The sequence below is a fragment of the Erpetoichthys calabaricus genome, chromosome 17, assembly GCF_900747795.2.
Source record: "Erpetoichthys calabaricus chromosome 17, fErpCal1.3, whole genome shotgun sequence".
NCBI classification, from domain to species: domain Eukaryota; kingdom Metazoa; phylum Chordata; class Cladistia; order Polypteriformes; family Polypteridae; genus Erpetoichthys; species Erpetoichthys calabaricus.
The window spans coordinates 17169055-17185424 of record NC_041410.2 but is presented as its reverse complement, the minus strand read 5'-3'; the positions used below and the strand labels follow the sequence as shown (position 1 = coordinate 17185424).

Sequence of the window (16370 nt, the reverse complement as noted above, 5' to 3'; positions counted from 1 at the left end):
CAAGCTATAAGAAACCCCCGTTTGATCGTGTGCCTCCCTGTGTGTATGACATATACTGTATACTGTATCTCAGCATACAATGCAAGAAAAAAAAATAGGAACAATGAGATCATATATCATAGAAAAATGCAAAGAATTAAAAATGATGAGAAATACACAACAAAATTTACTGTAGTGTAGTTAAAAGACTAAATGTTGACTGCTTAGCTCGGAATCAATAATTGAATTTCCCTCTCATAAGAGCATCACCATGCTGTGCCCAGTAAAGCTGCAGGGAAGTCCATGTAACACACATGGCTAGAGTCCTGCACACACATTCCTTAAATACAGAAGAGCTGGGACAAACACAATATCAAGATACAAAAGACACGCGTCCACCCGCAAACACAGAAAGGGCCTGTGGACAGATAGATAGAGAGAGGGCGAGCGAGCGAGCAAGAGAGAGAATTTAAAATTAATAATAAGACGACATTTTAGCCCTATATTAAAAACATGTTGAGCCTCATGTTGTGTTTCAAACATTTTTAAGGTAGAATTATCTACCCACCTTGTCTTTAATATCTATCTGTATAAAAATAAATAAAATACGAGTGTGTGTGTGTGTGTGTGTGTGTGTGTGTGTGTAATTTGATTGATCTGACAGGGACTTTTACTCAAAGAAGATACAAAACTAATACAGAAATATTAAATAGATAAATATTACAAATAAAGAGACAAATATGAAAGGCACTATATAATAGATAGATAGATAGATAGATAGATAGATAGATAGATAGATAGATAGATAGATAGATAGATAGATAATGAAAGGTGCTATATGATAGATAGATAGATAGATAGATAGATAGATAGATAGATAGATAGATAGATAGATAGATATGAAAGGCACTATATAATAGATAGATAGATAGATAGATAGATAGATAGATAGATAGATAGATAGATAGATAGATAGATAGATAGATAACTAATACAGAAATATTAAATAGATAAATATTACAAATAAAGAGACAAATATGAAAGGTGGGCGGCACGGTGGCGCAGTGGGTAGCACTGCTGCCTCGCAGTTGGGTGATCTGAGGACCTGGGTTCGCTTCCCCGGTCCTCCCTGCATGGAGTTTGCATGTTCTCCCCGTGTCTGCGTGGGTTTCCTCCGGGCGCTCCGGTTTCCTCCCACAGTCCAAAGACATGCAGGTTAGGTGGATTGGCGATTCTAAATTGGCCCTAGTGTGTGCTTGGTGTGTGGGTGTGGTTGTGTGTGTCCTGCGGTGGGTTGGCACCCTGCCCAGGATTGTTTCCTGCCTTGTGCCCTGTGTTGGCTGGGATTGGCTCCAGCAGACCCCCGTGACCCTGTGTTCGGATTCAGCGGGTTAGAAAATGGATGGATGGATGGAATATGAAAGGCACTGTAAAATATATGTAGTGATAGATAGATAGATAGATAGATAGATAGATAGATAGATAGATAGATAGATAGATAGATAGATAGATAGATAGATAGATAGATGTGAAAGGCATTACATAATAGACAGATAGATTTTAATTTTAGTATAGTTAGTAGGATAAGATAGATATGGAAGGCACTATATAATAGAGAAGAAGTAAAAGTCACTATATAACAAACATAGATGTGAAAGGCACTACATAATCGATAGATAGATAGATCCTTCGTTTTTGAAAACCCAGCTTGTCCGCCGTAGCTATGGACGCCAGTCTTCTGCTACACGAACCCATCAGCAGCTTGTTCGCGACAGCTACGGGAGTCTGGCGATCAGAACCACGGCATAGGAAGTTGCTGGATCGAGTAGGTTGGACGCCCTGTACACACAGCTAACTTGTTATGTCTCGGGTGTAAAGCCCCCTTCACTAATTTACGTATTCTTCAGTGTCTGTCCACTCCAATCGATTGCACTAAAGTGCACGTACACGTGAAAGGCCCCACCCACCGATTTACTCCACGAGATTCCAGTGAGTGAGTGTTGCGCTGAATGCTCGGCGTGCACCAGCGCCTTTAAATCTTCAGTAAAGCCCACTGACAACACGAGGGTCTTTGGGTTTTTTTTCCTTCCAGTGTTGACGTTTTCATAAGTCAGTATCTAACCGTGTGTACAATTCATGCACTGTAATTCCTTTCACAACTGCCATAAAATTCTCATTTTATTTCCATTATATCCGACTCGACTGTTATGCATTCTGAACGCTTTCTCTTTTGCACATATCGGTAATGCACATTTAATAAAACGCGTACGGCGTTGCTTCGAGATCGCCAGATTTTCGGTCTAATACGAAGGTGTTATCGCGTTATTATTTGCTCTTCTAGTGCGTTAGCCCAGGCAGCTAAAAGGCTGTGGATTATTGAAAAGCCAAATGAGACAGAATTAGAAGATACTACACCCCCCCATATCCCCCAGAATTCTATAGTTGTAAGGGAATTCCAGTGTGAATTAAAATGAAGCTCCCTTCAAAGCAAGGCTGCAAAGCGGTTCATCTTGAAAGACAAAAATATTTCCAAAACATGCAGACAGACAGGAGACAACGTGGCGTGACAGTCAAATAACATTTTTAGGCTCCACATTCACTCTGGAATCCAAATCTGTCACATGTAGCAGATGCCACCTCCTTACCCGTTCTTCTGCAGCCGGGCGCCCACAGCAGACTTTGGCTCATTCGTGATGCTAAGTTTTCTAGTCGCCGAAGATCAACATGCAAAAACTAAGAAATAACTCAGGTACGTACCTGACGGCGGGGGGACTCCTCAATGGCACAAAATAATCCAAAGGCAAGGTAGAGGCAAACTCATTGTAGCCACCAATAGAGAAAAGCAGGCAAAATTAGGGCAAGCTCGTAAAACTGAAGCACCCAAGGAAATTCCACATTCTCCTCTCAGCCACGAAATGGAGCAAGACACCGTGAACTCTCTTCCTAGTGATAAGAGGAATCTGCAAGCGGCATTCGGTGAGCCTGCGGTGTTAATTTCTTTTTCTCCCTGCTTTCACTGTCTCTCTCTCTCTCAAAATTCAGAAGGGTGAATTCCCCCAAAACAAAGAAAGCCCCACCGTTTCATAATACTGTAACTTTGGAGCACGGACTAGATTAAAACATATATGGTGGTCACAGTTCCCAATTTGCACTTTCCATGCAAGTGATGCTTTCTTCCCTTTTCCTTTGTTGCGTGCCTGTTTAGAAGCACTTGGCATCAAAATAAGAAAACGAGGAGCGTGGAAAGAAGAGGGAAAGTGGGCATCTGAGCGATTGTGCAGGGTTGACGGTCACTTCAGTGACTGCTGTGCCCCTCTAGTCGTTCTCCACTGCATCAGCTGGACGTCTGCTCGCTCTTTCGCTCGCTCGCTCGCTCTCTCTCCGGTGCGTGTGCGCGCCGCGCGCGCGCGCGCGTGCTCATTTACAAGACTGCTCCCTGGTCTCTCGGATTGAGTGAAATGCGCTTAGTGAAAGCTCAGAGATGAAACACACGAGATGCTCTCGGGAAGCACATCAGCAGCCGATAAACTGTAGCAGTGCATCAAGCCTCCAAAGAAAATCTTCTTGTTATATACGACCGTGTATCACATTTACCTTTCGTGACCTAGAGGACCCCGACAAGTGTGTTATAATCCTTTTTTTTTGGCAGGGTCCCTGCAGCCACCAAGCTGGACATTAACAGCGCCGCGTACTAATCGCACCGACACGGCGCTAGAAGCGATGCGCACACACCGGCTCCCAGTCCAGAGACGACAACGCTTCAGCGAGTTAAAACCACAAGATTAAAGTGTTGCCATGGCACAAAGTGATTTATTAATTAAGCGCACTGAACGCTGCCGTGAAAATATCCTTCACTACCGGCCAATCTGCAATTCAGATTCGACTTGTAATGTCCAAGGCACCAAAGGCAGTGCGAGCAGAAAGAAGGACTGACCGTCTAAGAATGCAAGGGGGGCTTGAAGCTCCTCCAGACAGCCGTTCACGGCCCTAATGCGCCAATGAAATTACTTTGGAGAGATGAAGCCCAGCTGCACCCCCTGAAGATCCTCCTATTCAAAATCCGATTTTTGAAATAGAATACCGTAGAAACATTCAAGTATGCACATACAGGATGACCAATTTAATGCCTCACAGACTGAGCATCCCGGACTTTCTGTCACCGTCTGCGTGTAGCGTGAACGTTTTCCCCGTGTCTCAGTGCGTCTCAAAAGACGTGTGTTTTAGCTCGAGCCTGAAGTGCAAACACATAAGTGTCGGAATTGTTTTTGTCTGTTTTTTAGTCCTTTTCTCGACGCATTGCACATTTTACATGAAATTCTTATTCGATGTGTGGTGTTTTTCCCCTCAGAGTTTTGATTGGGATGACATAGGTACATTAGATTGGAACGGGAGTCCTCCCTTGATTTAACAAAATATGAACATTACATTGGAGAAAAGGGAATGGGTTGCCCTCTTTGGATTTTACTGGGGGGGGGGGGGTCCATCTTGACAGTCAGAGCAGGATGCAAACATTTACTGTGAATCCGCTGCAGCAAAGAACTGAATAGTGCTGCTGTACTAGCCCACCTGAAGCACTGGGCCCTTGTAGGCATCGATGTGACGTGTGCAAGGCAGCCAAGCCCCCCATTCGTAATAGAGAGTTTTAAATACTTTAGACAATGTGGTGTGTGGACCCCTGTTCCTTTAATGCAGTGCTGTAATTCCTTCTCTTGCTTTTGTTTCATCCTGCGTGGATCAGGGGAGGTTGGGGGGGTTCCCCTTGTTGATTTTGTGTCACAGACACAAAACCAGTTCGAACTGGTTAAAACAATCCCTTGTCATCATGGACCCCTGGGACCACCCTGATGGTAGATCCACCCCTGGATGTGTGGGTGAGTGGGCACAACCAAACAACCGACTTTGTGCCCAGGGCAGCTCCCTTATGCACCCAGTTGCTAAGTTCTGGACTGTATTAAGTGGTTTTCAGAATATTCTTCTGTTATAGTCATGTCTTCAGTGTCAAAAGGATGCTTTTAATATTATTAAACCCCAAGGACCAGGGGCGGGGGCTGTTGCCCCCCTTGGTGTCTGTAGCACACTCCTCTTGACTTACAGTAATGGCACCCCTCGCTGTACATAGAATGGATGTAACAGAAAGGTCTGAAGTGAGTACTGTGTGAGAGCTACATAAATAAAGACCCCCTTGGTGTCCATAGTGTGGACAGATAGGAGGGCAGAAGTTCATGAGCATGTGCACCACTTGAGTTACAAAGAAGATGCCCATCAGTGTCAAAAGGACTCTTTTACATTATTAAACCCCAAGGACCAGGGGCAGGGTGGGGAGGTGTTGCCCCCCCCCCCCCCCCTCCCGGTGTCTGTACACCACACTCCCCTTGACTTAATGGCATCCCTCGCTGTCCATAGAATGGACATAACAGAAATATCTGAAGTGAGCACTACTTGAGAGTTACATAAATAGAGCCAAATGGTGTCCAAAGTGTGGACAGATGGGTGGGCAGAAGTTCATGAGCATGTACACCACTTGAGTTACAAATAAAGATGCCCCTCAGTGTTAAAAGGATGCTTTTAATCTTATTAAACCACAAGGACCAGGGGCAGGGTGGGGAGGTGTTGGCCCCCTAGGTGTCTGTACCACACTCCTCTTGACTTACATTAATGGCACCCCTCGCTGTCCATAGAATGGACGTAACAGAAAGGTCTGAAGTGAGCACTGCATGAGAGCTACATAAATAAAGACCCCCTTGGTATCCATAGCGTACGCCCCTTAACTTTCATAAATGGCGCTCTTCGGATGTTGGCACCCTAAGTGACCAGCTATGTTGCCTAAAAAATTGACTGGCTCTGCTCTAAGTGGGGGCGGCACGGTGGCGCTGTGGGTGGCGCTGCTGCCTCGCAGTTGGGAGACCTGGGTTCGCTTCCCAGGTCCTCCCTGCGTGGAGTTTGCATGTTCTCCCCGTGTCTGTGTGGGTTTCCTCCGGGCGCTCCGGTTTCCTCCCACAGTCCAAAGACATGCAGGTTGGGTGGATTGGCGATTCTAAATTGGCCCTAGTGTGTGCTTGGTGTGTGGGTGTGTTTGTGTGTGTCCTGCGGTGGGTTGGCACCCTGCCCGGGATTGATTCCTGCCTTGTGCCCTTTGTTGGCTGGGATTGGCTCCAGCAGACCCCCGTGACCCTGTGTTCGGATTCAGCGGGTTGGAAAATGGATGGACGGATGTTCTAAGTGGGACCACTGAAAGCTTAAAATGATGTTTTAATACATGTCATTGGGATATGGGAGGAATTACAGGGCCGTCTTAACGTATGGGCACTGGCCGGGGTCCCCAGGAACACACAGTGGCCCACAATGTTTCTGATGCCAATGGACGTTTCTGCTCTGCTATCAAAACAGATGGCCCACTGCACTACTTTGCCCGGGGGCCTATGAGGCTGGTAAGACGGCCCTCTCTCCTCGACAAGGGGGAGAACCTGTGAAGTCTGCTCTATTGGCCAGAAATCAATATACATAATATTCTTATTGATCAGCGTGTGACAGTATATACATTTTCAGTTGAATGAAACAATGCTAGTTACGCTTCTGAAACAGAAAACGGCTCAATCCCCAAAGGAAACAGAGAATGAAATCCATGACCTTTACGATGGTAAAAGAAGGAGAGGGGGCTCTTTAGGAGGTGATCATGACAGAAAACCAATCCAGGGAATGCAACATAAGTAACAAATCATTTCCACCAGATATTATGGACACATTTTATCCCCATAACATTTCTCCCTCCCTACTCCATCCATCCATCCTCTTCCGCTTATCCGAGGTCGGGTCGCGGGGGTAAGCAGCTTGAGCAGAGATGCCCAGACTTCCCTTTCCCCGGCCACTTCTTCTAGCTCTTCCGGGAGAATCCCGAGGCGTTCCCAGGCCAGCCAAGAGATATAGTCCCTCCAGCGTGTCCTGGGTCTTCCCCGGGACCTCCTCCCGGTTGGACGTGCCCGGAACACCTCACCAGGGAGGAGTCCAGGAGGCATCTTGATCAGATGCCCGAGCCACCTCATCTGACTCCTCTCGATGCGGAGGAGCAGTGGCTCTACTCTGAGCCCCTCCCGGATGACTGAGCTTCTCACCCTATCTTTAAGGGAGAGCCCAGACACCCTGCGGAGGAAACTCATTTCAGCCGCTTGTATTCGCAATCTCATTCTTTCGGTCACTACCCATAGCTCATGACCATAGGTGAGGGTAGGAACATAGATCGACCGGTAAATTGAGAGCTTTGCCTTACAGCTCAGCTCCTTTTTCACCACGACAGACCGATGCAGAGCTCGCATTACTGTGGACGCCGCACCGATCCGCCTGTCGATCTCACGCACCATTCTTCCCTCACTCGTGAACAAGACCCCGAGATAGTTGAACTCCTCCACTTGGGGCAGGATCTCGCTACCAACCCTGAGAGGGCACTCCACCCTTTTCCGGCTGAGGACCATGGTCTCAGATTTGGAGGTGCCAGTTCCCATCCCAGCCACTTCACACTCGGCTGCAAACCGATCCAGAGAGAGCTGAAGATCACGGCCTGATGAAGCAAACAGGACAACATCATCTGCAAAAAGCAGTGACCCAATCCTGAGTCCACCAAATCGGACCCCCTCAACACCCTGGCTGCGCCTAGAAATTCTATCCATAAAAATTATGAACAGAATCGGTGACAAAGGACAGCCCTGGTGGAGTCCAACTCTCACTGGAAACGGGTTCGACTTACTGCCGGCAATGCAGACCAAGCTCTGGCAACGATCTTACAGGGACTGAACAGCCCTTATCAGGGGGGCCGGTACCCCATACTCCCGGAGCATCCCCCACAGGATTCCCTGAGGGACACGGTCGAACGCCTTTTCCAAGTCTACAAAACACATGTAGACTGGTTGGGCAAACTCCCATGCACCCTCCAGGACTCTGCTAAGGGTGTAGAGATGGTCCACTGTTCCGCGACAAGGACGAAAACCACACTGTTCCTCCTGAATCCGAGGCTCAACTATCCGACGGACCCTCCTCTCCAGAACCCCCGAATAGACTTTTCCAGGGAGGCTGAGGAGTGTGATCCCTCTGTAGTTGGAACACACCCTCCGGTCCCCCTTCTTAAAGAGGGGGACCACCACCCCAGTCTGCCAATCCAGAGGCACTGTCCCTGATGTCCATGCAATGTTGCAGAGATGTGTCAACCAAGACATCCCTACAACATCCAGAGGATTGAGGAACTCCGGGCGTATCTCATCCACCCCCGGGGCCCTGCCACCAAGGAGTTTTTTGACCATCTTGGTGACCTCAGTCCCAGAGATGGGGGAGCCCACCTCCAAGTCCCCAGGTTCTGCTTTCCCATTGGAAGGCATGTTAGTGGGGTTGAGGAGGTCTTCGAAGTACTCCCCCCACCGACCCACAACGTCCCGAGTCGAGGTCAGCAGCGCACCATCCCCACCATATACAGTGTTGACACTGCACTGCTTCCCCCTCCTGAGACGCCGGACGGTGGACCAGAATCTCCTCGAAGCCATCCGAAAGTCGTTCTCCATGGCCTCCCCAAACTCCTCCCATGCCCAAGTTTTTGCCTCAGCAACCACCAAAGCCGCATTCCGCTTGGCCTGCCGGTACCTATCAGCTGCCTCCAGAGTCCCACAGGACAAAAGGGACCGGTAGGACTCCTTGTTCAGCATGACGGCATCCCTCACCGCCGGTGTCCACCAATGGGTTCGGGGATTGCCGCCACGACAGGCACCGACCACCTTACGGCCACAGCTCCGGTCAGCCGCCTCAACAATAGAGGCACAGAACATGGCCCATTCGGACTCAATGTGCCCCACCTCCCTTGGGACGTGGTCGAAGTTCTGCCGGAGGTGGGAGGTGAAGCTACTTCTGACAGGGGGCTCTGCCAGTCGTTCCCAGCAGACCCTCACAACACATTTGGGCCTACCAGGCCTGACCGGCATCCTCCCCCACCATCGAAGCCAACTCACCACCAGGTGGTGATCAGTTGATAGCTCCGCCCCTCTCTTCACCCGAGTGTCCAAGACATGTGGCCGCAAGTCCGACGACACGACCACAAAGTCGATCATCGAACTGAGGCCTAGGGTGTCCTGGTGCCAAGTGCACATATGAACACCCCTATGCTTGAACATGGTGTTCGTTATGGACAATCCGTGAAGAGCACAGAAGTCCAATAACAAAACAACGCTAGGGTTCAGATCGGGGGGGCCATTCCCTCCCTACTCAAATATTTATATATTTATTCAGGATTGATACGCTGAATGACACTGGGGTTTGGTTCCCAGACCTACAAGAAAGTAAAATCCAAGGATATATGATGCCAACATTTGCCCAACCTTCCCCTCACAGATACGCCACTCACTCCATTAAATCAAACCAGCGTATTGCATGTAGTGTGCGGTTTGCCACAGTGGTTAGTTTTGCAACTTCACCAATACAGGCATACTCCAAAAAATGTTAGGTACAGTAAATTTATCAAAAGTCCGACCTAATAAAAATCAATAGGAGTACTTAATAAAAGTTTACATAAAAATCAAACCGACATGTCACGCAAAATCTACCTTGATGTGCAATGGTTAGCGTTGCTGCTACCGCTTTAGGAGTCCCGTGCCAGGTCCTAATATGGAGTTTGCCTATTCTTGTTGTGTTCGAGTGGCTTTTCTCCAAATACTCCAGGGTCTTCCACATCCCGAAGAAGTGCGTATTAAGTGAATTGACAATCCCCAATCAATGGGGTGTATCTGACGCCAGTGTTTGCTGACCTGCCACCTTGCAGATATGCCACTCCATTAAATCAAACCAGCATATCACATGTGGTGTGCACTTTGGCACAGTGGTTAGTTTTGCCCTTAGATGGACTGAAGATTCATTCTGGGGAAGTTTCATGGTTTGCGATGATACGGCGCTTCAGCCAGTGTATCCAGCAGGGGGCGCTTGTTCCATGGGATTGTGTTGTTTATTGATGCAGAACACACTTGAGCCATTATATATATATATATATATATATATATATATATATATATATGTATATATATATATATATATATATATATATGTATATATATATATATATATGTATATATATACTAGCTAAAATACCCAGTGTTGTCTGGGAGGAAAACAAAGTGGTTTTTGTTTTTAATTGCTTGAAAAAATACAAAAAAAAACCACAACTTTAAAAATCAAAATAAATTAATAAACAATGAAGACTCACTAATGTGTTTGTTTTGCGGTCGTGTATGTACGTTATCATCCAGTTGACGCTCGGAACCGGCCAACTCTATTTAATTTGAAAAGCAACAGGGGTGCGGTAGTGCTCAGACATTAAGAAGGCTGCCAGTCACCTCCAGTTCGCCCTCTGATGGTCGTTCCGAGTGTCAACTGGATGATACCATGCTAACAAGACCTCAAGATCACCCCACACCCTACCCAGAAGAGGGTGGGTTAGGGTTGATTTCATCCTACAGTATCAGTTTAGTCAACCAATGAGAAACATGTGTACCAAGTTCCATGAAAATCGCTGCAGCCATTCGGAAGTGGTGCTGGAACATACATATGTACATACTGTATATACACACATTGACTTTTGTAAAAAAATATATCTGTATATACAGTATATATATAAATAAGGGTGGCACAGTGGCAGTGCAGTGTTAGCGCTGCTGCCTCGCAGTAAGGAGACCTCCTCATTTCTTATATTCGAGTTTTTAATGAGTCTTGCCAGATATGGGCAGCTGCGCCTTGAGCAGGTGAAAGGCGCTATATAAATAAAATGTATTATTATTATAACTGCCATCTGGACTGTGCTCTTCTCAGACCAACATAGCACATTTTTACACCTGTACAAATCACTTATGGCCTCTGCTCTGAAAATAACTCTCCCTGGGATTGTTCACATTGAATAAAGACAGGGACTCCTGGCTTCTGGCTATTATGGGCAACTAGCCCACCTGAGTGTCTGCCACCTGTTTACGTCCATCTTTCTATCAGCATCACCCTGTCAGCTTATTAATGGCTTTGTAAGAAACTTTGCAGATTACAGCGGCCCACTTCAAACCTGTTACTACAGTCTGTAAGTATGATGGCGTTCGTAGAGCTGTCGAGAGTATATGGATCAGAGTCTGAGACACTGGGATTAGGTATAAACACAGGCCCAAAAAAATGGGTGAAGACTGGTGAACAAGAAGAAATGAACCGATTGGAATATAAAGGTCAAGAGCTGGAAAGAGTAGAGAGATTCACGTTGATTCACAAAAGGTGAAGAGATTGGGTTTGTCAGGAGTATTTGTTAAGTTAGAGAAAGGACATTAGAGACTTCAGAATGTGGACAAAATTAAGAGTCTGTAACACACTAGTAGTGGACATTTAGCAAAGCACTGGACGTGTTAGACTGGAGATGCTTGAGATACATTATGGGAATAAGATGGCCAAGAACGATGAGTAACGAAGATCTGAGGGAAAACACTGGTCAAATGGAGCTGAGAGAACTCGACGTATCATGAATGATTAGATGGTGCAGAACATCATGTATGGCACATGGACAACTCATGGAGGGCAAGAAGAGCACAGAGATGGATTCCGGGAGGAAGGAGAAGAGCAGGAAGGCCAAGGAAGAGGTGAAAAGATACGGTGATGGAGGAAGCAAGAGGCAGAGATGTTAAAGGGAGAAAGCTGGAGAGAGCCTTATAACAGGTGGGTATAGATGCGGCGTCGATGACAATCGTCGAATACAGGCTCGCCAGCCAGCGTTCAGGATTGAGTGAGGTTGGTAAAGGGGTATTGGGGTTCACCGTATTTCATGACTGATCTATTTTCTTGCTCGATCTTCAGTGCAAATGTTGAGGGCTCTTTTCATTTTCGCTTGCGCCTTACCACTCCCTCGAGACGCTGTCAGTTTGTTGGTGTAACAGCTGTGAAACTTTCTCCCGTTCATTCTTATAAATGTAACAAGGTGTGGACTCGTTCATGCCATATCATAACCCACAGATGTGAAGGAATGCCTTAAGGGGACGATTTCTTTACGAAGGATGACAAGATTTGTGTGTGCAAGAAATAAAATCAAGATGAACAGTGGATGCATGCAGTTCTCGAAGTACATCGCCGCACATTGGTGGTTGGACATGCTACATGGTGGACTACTCTGCATCTACCAGAGATCTAAACTACAATGGCTATTTTTAACTGGCCACTTTATTAGGTACACCTGTTCAACTGCATGTTAATGCAGATATCCAATCAACCAATCACACGGCAGCCACTCAATGCATTTCGGCCTGCGGACATTGTCAAGATGACCTGCCAAAGCATTAGAATAAGGAAGAAAGGCAATTGAAGAGATATTTTGTATGTGGCTTGGTTGTTGGTGCCGGACGGACTGCTCTGAGGATTTCAGAAACTGATCAACTACTGGGATTTTCACACACAACCATCTCAAGGGTTTACAGAGAATGGTCAGAAAAATGGAAAATATCCAGTGAGCAGCAGTTCTCTGGTCAAAAATGTTTTTTTGATGCCAGAAGTCAGAGAAGAATGGCGAGACTGCTTCGTGGTGGCAGAAAGGCAACAGGAACTCAAATAAGCACTTGTTACAACCGAGGTATGCAGAAGAGCATCTCTGAATGCACAACATGTCAAACCTTGAAGCAGGTGGGCTACAGCAGCAGGAGACCACAGTGGGTGCCACTCGTGTCAACTAAGAACAGGCAACTGAGGGTACAATTCGTAGGGATTCACCAAAATGGGACAACAAATGATTGGAAAAACATCGCCTGGTCTGACGAGTCCCGATTTCCGCTTCAACATTTGGATGGTAAGGTCAGAATTTGGCATCAACAACACGAAAGTATGGATCCATCCTGCCTTGTATCAACGGTTCAGGCTGGTGGTGGTGGTGGTGTGATGGTGTGGGGGATATTTTCTTTGCACACTTTGGGCCCCTTAATACCAACTGAGCATCATTTAAATGCCACGGCCTAGCTAAGTATTGTTGCTGACCACGTCCACACGAAGTTCACTGCGGTTGCACAAACCCCATCACCTCATCCTCTTATTTTTTTGCCACCTCTCAGCATTTAAGACTTTTTCTTGCACCCCACTACTTCAATAAAGTTATCAGACTTGCACTTATTTTATGTTAGTTGGATCAGATTGACGTAACACCCTTCCAGTTATTTGAAATCTTGTACTCAGAGTGTCAGATGAGCAGAGGAGCACACACATTTATTGGGCCTGTAGTGAGGCTCCTGTTCAGTGTTCACTTTTACAAAAAGAATAATAAGAAAAAAAATGTTAGGAAGCTAAAAAATTGCTTTAAAAAACAAGCTGACTCAAAGGCAGATGCCCCCTAAAGCGAACCCATGCAGAGCTTCGCTGGGCCTTTTTCTGGCCATTGGAGCCTTACTTGGCACTTACTGCGAGAGAAGATTGGATTGGCAGCTATTAGAACTCAAAGTCAAAATGCAAATGTTTAGTGTGAACATATAATTTCACAAGCATTGACATTATATTCTGTACTTTTGATTTTGATACTGAACTGCATTGTGCTTGAAACTCTATTATCATTCAGTACATTTTGTCAAAACTGAGTAGGTGTATCACATAATTAGACAATTCTATTTATAGATTCTTGGCTTCTTAATCTGCACTTTCTCCACTGATTCTGGCGGTAAGGCAAATGGCTTCTTTAAGGCTTAACTCCTATGATCATCTAATGCCATCGATCGTAACATTAGGATGTATGAAGGTCCTGACTCGGTTTCATCCAGCCTAGCCTGGCAGCCTTCACTCACATGGGGCCAATTTTAATGTCATCAATTAACGTAAGCTGCTCACCTCCATAACGTACGAGGAAAACCACATTAGCTGAGGAGCCACCCGACTGAGAGAAAAGCGAAGGACAAATCCAACATGAGCAGTGAGCAGGCCAGAGAGTCCTGTCCTGTCTCCTGGAGCTGTGGTAACAGCAGCACTAACCGTCTGTCATGAGCTAGAGAGTTCTGAGGCACACAAAGTCCTCAAAATACTGAAGATGCCCACTAGAGGGGGAAAACACTGTCAAACTCCGGCTAGTAACCACCAGGGGAATAAAAAGATCAGATTACCAAATGACAGAAGGGGCAATCCAGTCCAAAAACACAATCCAGAAAGCAAAGTCAAAAAATCAAGAGTGGTCTCCCCTAGACTTTCTTGTATACTCAGATATGGGGATGGATATTTGAGGAGTAAACCGCAAGACAATAATTAAATTTTTATATTATGTACATTAAAAAACAATCAACAACAAATCAAATCAAATTAATAATATGTTGAACAATTATTATAAAAGTAAAGTTGAATAAATCGGACTCTGCAGCTGCATGAATAAAAGGTAATGTACCACTTCTGATTAATGGAAATAGACCAATGGTTGATAGAAATCTACGTCTTGTACCTAATACTTGTATGCAAAATTTGGTTCACCCAAGTGAAAGCGAACTCAAGGCATTGTGTTTACACACACACAGACATAATTACAAAAATGATATTTTCGGACTCTAAAACATGGAGATTCATCAAAATCTCAAAAGAGAATGTTTGGATTCTAATACTTTCCCTATACTTTGAATATGAGAAAGTCAGGGAGGTCTAAAACGTCAAGATTCATCAAAATCTCAACATCGAATCTTTGGGTGATTATAATACATTCCCTATACTTTGTATATGAGAAAATAAAAACAGAGGAAGGGTTCAATATATCCAGAAATTCACAAAAGCACAAGGGACAAAAAAAGAGAACGCATTCACAATGAACCGCAAGAGACTGTGGGTTTTTCCTCAGCTTTTATAGAGTTGAGGGCAGTCCTTTGATGGTGGTAGGCACGCTGCTTGGTTCACCGACAAATGCATGATAGACAAATGCGCGCTGACAAAATCGCGACGTCAAATGCGCGCCGACAAAAACGCGCCGACAAATGCACGATAATTAGTAGTATAAAAGCATAAAAAGTTCTACTTAAATATGGTTTGTAAAACTTAATTTAGATGTCAATATTATGAGATATGAGAAATAAAAACATTTTGCTATATATTACATGACTAGCAAAATACCCGCGCTTCGCAGCGGAGAAGTAGTGTGTTAAAGAGGTTATGAAAAAAAAAGGAAACATTGTAAAAATAACGTAACATGATTGTCAATGTAATTGTGTTGTCATTGTTATGAGTGTTGCTGTGTTTTATATATATAAAATACACACACACACATATAAACATATATATATATATATATATATATACATATACACATATATATACATATCTACATATATATATATATATATATATATATATATATATATATATACATATACACATCCACATATCAACATATATATATACACATATATACACACACACACGCTTTATGGGTGATGATTGTTTTACTCTTTTTATGTTTATTTTATTTTATTGTAGAATCAACTCCTATCTGCGCACATCAGGGCAGCCGTGGGCGGATGCGTATGGTGTATTCACTCCATGTTATCGTGCATTGCGCTGTCACTGGTATTTTGATAAAAGAATTTGAACAACATGTAAGAAGCGTATAAATTATTAAACAGTAAAACATTAACATTTAAGAAGTAAAGTTACATTAAGTACTACTGCAGTGCCTTCGGGTATACCTCATTTTTTTCTTTGCCCATTACATGCTTAAATGTATACATTTTTTGGTGTACCTACCCGAGAACACGCGACATATAACCGACCGTGGGAGAAGCATGGATTTTAAACACGCATTGAGTTCATCTGCTGGTCTCCCTCATGGAATAACTGGTAATGTTTGACTAAAATCTACAGCGAGTAAAACGACATTACCTCCTATTTTTTTTTTTACGATCTCTGAGATCTTGCTTTTTTCGGTTCAAGGCTTCATAAGCTGTTTTATGTTGTATGGTGTAGTTATCCCAAACCATCATCTTTGAATGTTGCAAGACTTTCGCCTTGTATATAGATCGGGGTAATTACATTCATTGCATTCGTAGTCTGAATCACAATCTGATTGTATGGGTGGTTACCTGGCACTGTAGGGTTGCCACCCGTCCTTTAAAATACGGAATCGTGGCGCGTTTGAGAATGAAATTGCGCGTCCCGTTTTGAATCAATACTGGACGGGATTTATCCCGTATTTTTTTTATAATTTTTTTTTTAAAGCAGCGTCTCATGCAAATCATCCCACACGCATTTTATGAAGATGCCTCCTTTCCTACTTTTGATTGGGTAATACTTGATGTCATCGTTAGTTTGATTGGTGTTTTTAACTGTCCAGTGAGGAGGGCGTGTCTTTTAAGTACAGTCTGCAAAGTGTTGGCACTGAGATGTGGCGTCAGCACCATAGTTGAAGC

At 44.7% G+C, this 16370-nt stretch overlaps 1 protein-coding gene across 5 annotated transcripts in view; it reads right to left on the bottom strand.

Annotated features, from left to right (window-relative positions):
- LOC114645223 (protein unc-13 homolog C-like) overlaps positions 1 to 16370 on the bottom strand; it is a 742812-nt gene that overhangs the window by 479725 nt on the left and 246717 nt on the right. For 3 of the 5 annotated variants that reach the window (XM_051920473.1, XM_051920474.1, XM_051920475.1), the window contains exon 1: positions 2737 to 3062. The exons of the other annotated variants lie outside the window; for them this stretch is intronic. The gene's annotated coding sequence lies outside the window, so the exon portion shown is untranslated. Of the gene's footprint in view, positions 1 to 2736; positions 3063 to 16370 lie in introns of those variants that run through there. 5 annotated transcript variants of the gene reach the window in all.